At 32.9% G+C, this 6,105-nt stretch overlaps 2 long non-coding RNA genes across 2 annotated transcripts; one reads left to right on the forward strand and one right to left on the reverse strand.

Moving 5' to 3' along the window:
- Positions 1–1,841: 1,841 nt before the first annotated feature.
- Positions 1,842–4,735, reverse strand: LOC130051151 (uncharacterized). Its single transcript, XR_008799521.1, has 2 exons — positions 3,064–4,735; positions 1,842–2,656 (listed from the first exon to the last, which is right to left on the reverse strand). It is a non-coding gene; the product is annotated as an uncharacterized LOC130051151 (long non-coding RNA).
- LOC125662531 (uncharacterized) lies at positions 3,654–5,887 on the forward strand. The gene is made up of 3 exons (XR_008799522.1): positions 3,654–3,791; positions 4,362–4,514; positions 4,732–5,887. It is a non-coding gene; the product is annotated as an uncharacterized LOC125662531 (long non-coding RNA).
- Positions 5,888–6,105: the final 218 nt, after the last annotated feature.

Below are 6,105 nucleotides of genomic sequence, written 5' to 3' on the forward strand. Positions count from 1 at the left end.
TGAGAAGACTTTTAAAGATTTTCACTATATATTCCTATGTAAAAAATCTGATCCTCTATTGTGGCCCCACCCTACCCCCAGGGGTCATGATTTTGAATGGGAAGGCAACCAAAAAAGATTTACATGATAAATAATAGGATTAATTATATGATGAAAATTTGTCATTCTATTCTGTTGATATACAGCCTAGATATTAGCTTCAGTACTTATTTGAAAACGTTAAAAATTGAAATTCCCGCCATCTATAGAGGCTGCCATGATGTGGAACTCTTTTGTATTCAAACCACAACTAGAAAACTGACATAGTCAGCAAGACCCATACCGAAATGAGTTATAACTAAGTTATAACTAAAGTATAACTTAATTATACCTAGGCCTTGAGGTACAAAAAAGTTATAACTAAAAAGTAACTTTTCTGGACTTAACCATTTTCATGTATAACTAAAGTGTAACTTTTTGAACTTTGTCATTTTCATGTATAACTAAAATGTAACTTTTCTGGACTGTGTCATTTTCATGTATAACTAAAGTGTAACTTTTTGAACTTTGTCATTTTCATGTATAACTAAAATGTAACTTTTCTGGACTTAAGCCATTTTCAAGCATATCCAATATTTATGTACCAGTTTTGGGACTTTGTCATTTGAGGGTGGGGGTTACCAATACTTTTTGACACTTTCATAGTAATTAACTGAATGTTAAAGACCTATCTCATGACCCTTTGGTCTGTGAAAATGTAGGTGGAGCCCAATCTAAACAGATGTTATTTACCTGGAGTGGCCAGGGTCTACCAAGGTGTTAATTGCTATATCCCATGACACTGTAAGAAATACAGACAAAACATGGTAGAAATCTACCTGTCCATGCTGTCTTGATATACACAGGACCTGTCTCAGGGACCTCTGCAGAGTTTCTGTGGTCATAGTGTTTGAATAATGGTTGTATTCCTACATGTAAGGGTAGATGACACACATTCTACACCCACCCCCTCTCTCTGTCATTGACTCAATGAATAATTTCTGTTATAAATATAGAGGTATAAAAAATTCATGACATAAATTGTTTCAATAAGTTATAAGTTTTAGAAATTATTGTGCAAATTATTGTTTGATTTCTGATTGTGTAATTTATAATACATGTATATAAAGGGGGGAAAAATACTATTGAAATTCCAGTGTTCAGAGGTCTTTTTAAAAACAATTGAATTACAAGAAAATAGCAGTTGTGGACAGGTCAATGCTATCAAAACTCTGGTATACTGGGCTTCCTCAAGATCTAAAGAATGCCTGTAGATACTGGCTGTTATTGTTATCAAAACACCTCTATGGGGTAGCTGGAGACCAGTGTCTGCAGATGTCCCTCCACCTGAGACCTATTGTTAAATGTTTGATTGACAGGCAGTTTACAATTTTGGGGCATTATCTTAAAATTGGGTCTCTAACTGGATTGACTTCTGTAAATTTTTAGTGATTATTCACTTTCAAACACTTCAGTGAACTGTGTCATTTCTTATTTTGCCACAAAAAAGCTAGTCAGAGGGAAATTTCAATGTTGAATTTTTAAATCTTTTTCTTTTGGGGGGATGATTAAGGAATTGATTAGAAATTGCATGGAAAAATTACAAAATCCAGGATCCTTACTTATAGAATAATAAATGCATTGTACGATCAATAAAACATTCTATATATTATATTTTTAATGAACTTTATACGCTGATACAACCCGTAAGAATTCAAAACACCATGTATGATGATTGTTGATCAATTACCACTAGGTGCTATTTATGGAGAATGGCAGGTCAAATTGTTTAATTGAATCGAATAATGAACTGAACACATGTATGAGATATGTCACAGTATTTATTAAAAATAAGTCCATATGGACTTCTGTTCCATGTTAAAAGAGACACTATTCATCAATTTAGGTATGCATAGTCTATCAAAATCAAATTAAGGCATATATATAAAAACATCTTTTCCAAAAAAGTATCAAAAAATATTTCTATATTCAAATCTCATTGGTAAATGTGACACAAAACAAGGTATGACTGTTAAATGATGTCTCTGTTCTGGACATTGAACATGTTCATGTTATATTCCTGTTCAATCCTGTTAGGAACTGTGAAAACAAAACAAAGTTTTTCATTTGTAGTCATGTCCTGTTACTTTAACAAAAGTTTCTAATCTCCCAATGAACGTTTCCTTGAATCGAATTATTTTGTTGTCTCAACCTGTTCGTCCACAAGTAGTCTTTTGAAGAAAACCACACGGACCTACTCTCCAGCTAAGGTCAAAAGGACTGCCTGTTCCTCAGATTTCAAAGGTCTTTTACATAGGCTCCAATAACAGCAACCCTGTCTATTCCCTTTCACTGCTGTCAAACTTCAGAGCTTGGGACAATGTCAGTAGCTGCTGATGAACACAAACCGCAAATGCTATTTGGGTTTCAATATGTTGGATGCCATGGAAAAGGCATCTCAATTATCCATTACAATCCTCAAAATAGAAACAAGATGAGCACCAAAGTGGTCCAAGATCCTCAACTTTTTCTGTCAGGTGTAGGATCATATATCAAACTCTTTGTCTCATTCTGAATCTCCGTCAACATAGATATGATATGGTAAGAAAGCAGGTTCTTCAGCAACATCTTGAAGCAACTAAAAACAAAACAAATATTGTAAAAGTACATAAATAGCACAAATGTTTCTATATAATGTTCGGTGCAACATGTCATTTGATAGGCTATTATATATATCGATCATATAACCTATGATATCTATAAATCACAATGTGACTGATGACGTAAAAAAGAAATAAGTAAATAAATCTGCTTGACATTGCATTTAAACATTTTACAATTTGAAGTCATTTCTGAGGGGAAATAAAAATTCACAAATAAAATGTAATAAATAAAATAATGGCTACATGCCGGGCTTGTAACTTACGATTATGAATATTGGATCATTTACAAGCATCAGAATATAATGCATAAAACGAAATCTAGGAACTTGTTACCTTTCAACTACATCAACAGTTACGGTACACAATCGTAACGAAAACTAACCTGGTTAAATGATTTCTCATGAAAGGCATCGATAATCATAATGGCGACAGGGCCAGCAGTTTCACACGCCACACTTCGATTGTCGAAATTTTCTGATGAAATGTTGTCTTTTCCTTGTTGCATTCGCCAAAGGGATACTTTGAGTGTTGGATTAGACTTATCGGCATGGAAAACCTGGTAGCTACCACGTTTGTGAGGGTACATAGCTTCGGAGCAGTGACGAGTGTTTCGCTTTTATTTCAATCTTTGTTTTTAAAATGGCGCCTTCTTCGTTTACATCCGGAATAACCGGAAGTGTGCGAATCGGGTATTTACGTAAAAATAAAAATACGTTTGATTGTTCCTGATTAATTTCAGCAAAACTGATGAATAACTAAAAAAAATCTCACGTATATACTTTACGATTTTTAATCATTTGAAGTCATAAAGGTTTTGAATTCCTTGATTCCGGTATTTCCTCTAATCGCTGATTGGTCAAATCGGCTCCGCTCTCCATTTTCAAACAAGATAGCGTCGGTTCAAGAAGGTGAAAGTTGAAAGGTTCTATTATTACTTTGTTCAACGAACCATGTATGCCCTTATGGAGTGGATAGAGGAAGAAAAGGTCAGCATCATAACCATATCACGCATCAAAGATCCAAGAAAGGAGTTTTGCCAGTATAAAGTTGGGGATTTGGTGAAAGCCAGCTGCCATGGCTTTTCTGGCGTGCATCCCGCCAAGATCTTAGGTAGGCCTTTTCAAGCAAGTTTCTGTTTACAATATTTACACAAATTTTGTCAGAATGTATTAAGTTTATTTTAACTTGAGGATAATTAAAACTGCAGTTGGACTATACAGTCCTACATATTAGCCCTTGATTCCCTCCATTTTGTTGACAAAATACATATTCTTATGTGGACAAACATTTTTAAATAATAAAAGTACGATTATGAAAATTTACATGATTTAGAAATAAGAAAATGTGTTTATAATAGTATAGAATTTCCCTTCCCTAATACTGAAAAAAATATTTATATCTTTAAGAAAATATTTGCTTGCCCTCTAGGCCTCTCCCGGGAGACTAGGGATAAAAAGGGTCGAGTAGGAAAGTAGGGAGAAAATTCTTTTTTATTCACATGAAGTTAAAAAAGCTATAAATTAGATAAGAAAATTTCGGAATGAGTAATAAAAAAAATGTTAACTGGAGGTTAAAAAAGTTTTTGAGTCTTTTTTTTTAAAATTTTTAATAATAATAATAAAGCTTTGAAATAAATGGATTGTGATTTTCTTTTATCTTGGCTTCTTTTTCTTATTCTAGATGATGGAGCTGATGTCTGGTAGTGGGATCTACATTTATCCCAAAGATATACAAGCTTTATATAAGCCAAAAAAAACAAAAAACAAGTGGAACTTTTCAGGATGGGGAACCTAACTGGTGCAAATGAAAAGACCATTTTAAACACTATTTTTGGTAAGAGATTATAATCTAATTAATAAATTTTTTATATAACACTAATAACAAATTGTTTAACTTCGAATAAGAATAATCAGTCGCCCACATTTCTTTCAATTTGTGAAGATGTATTTAAAAGGTGAAAACAAAAAAACTTGTAATTTCTGACATCCATCTTTTAAATTGGAGAATCAATGACAGTTAGTTACTAGAGTATTTTCTTTTTTATTTAAAGACGATGCCGGGATTCAGAGGCCATTGTCAAGTTTTCGATGAGGACCAAGATTAGTTCCCAAGTCAGCCTCCAGAACATGAAACAGACCTAGCTTTTATACATTCAGTAATGTGAGATATATATATATATATATATATATATATATATGTGGGATTCCCTTCATCAGGGATTGTCCAATTTTTAATGTGATAATATGTACAAAGAGTTAGTGATGAATATTTTATTTATATTTTTGTGCCAAACTTTATAAATGATTGATTGTTTGATGTTTTCCGCCACGCTCAACAATTTTTCAGTTATCTGGTGGCACCCAGTTTTTATTGGTGGAAGAGAGAACCCAGATACAATGTACCTTGGAAGAGACCACCGACCTTCCGAAAGTAAACTGGGAAACTTTCTCACTTACCGGCGCGAGCGGGATTCGAACCCGCGCCGACAGAGGTGAGAGGCCATGTGATTTGGAGTGCGATGCTCTAACCACTCGGCCACCTTTATAAATGAAATTAATATACCAATAACAGTCGCTGTTTATAATCGGTAATGTCTTATTATCCCCATCTTTTTTGTAACTTTTCCATAACTTTTGTCGGGTATAACTTTTTTGTAACTTTTCCATAACTTTTGTCGGGTATAACTTTTATGTAACTTTCTCCATAACTTTTGTTGGGTATAACTTTTTTGTAACTTTTCCATAACTTTTGTCGGGTATAACTTTTTTGTAACTTTTCCATAACTTTTGTCGGGTATAACTTTTATGTAACTTTCTCCAGAACTTTTGTTGGGTATAACTTTTTTGTAACTTTTCCATAACTTTTGTCAGGTATAACTTTTTTGTAACTTTTCCACAATTTTTGTTGGGTATAACTTTTTTGTAACTTTTCCATAACTTAAGTATAACTTTTTGATAACTTTTGTGAAGTATAACTTTTTTTGAAGTATAACTTTTTGATAACTTTTATGCACTTGTTGTATTCATGTTGAAATAAAAGATGATAACTTATACATGAGTATAACTTTTTTGTACCCGAGTTATAAGTAAAGTATAACTTTATTTGAAGAAGTGGTTCCAAACTCCGATAACTTAGTTATAACTTTTTTGTAACTTTTCTTAGTTACAAAGTTATTATAACTTAGTTATAGTTTTTTTCGGTATGGGGGGCCCCATTGAGGGTTATTAGAGGAAAGTAACATCTGTAGTTGATATAGCAATGTTTGGGCTAGTATATATGTTAGAATTAATGATATTCAAAGATACATTGGAATGTAAATGAGTGAAAAAGGAATAATGAAGCATATTTATGAGAGACTGATGCAAATTTAAATTACTTCTGTTTGACACACATTCATCCACTCAAACACAACAGAGTGCAACTA

The sequence above is a fragment of the Ostrea edulis genome, unplaced genomic scaffold (assembly GCF_947568905.1).
Source record: "Ostrea edulis unplaced genomic scaffold, xbOstEdul1.1 scaffold_77, whole genome shotgun sequence".
Taxonomy (NCBI): domain Eukaryota; kingdom Metazoa; phylum Mollusca; class Bivalvia; order Ostreida; family Ostreidae; genus Ostrea; species Ostrea edulis.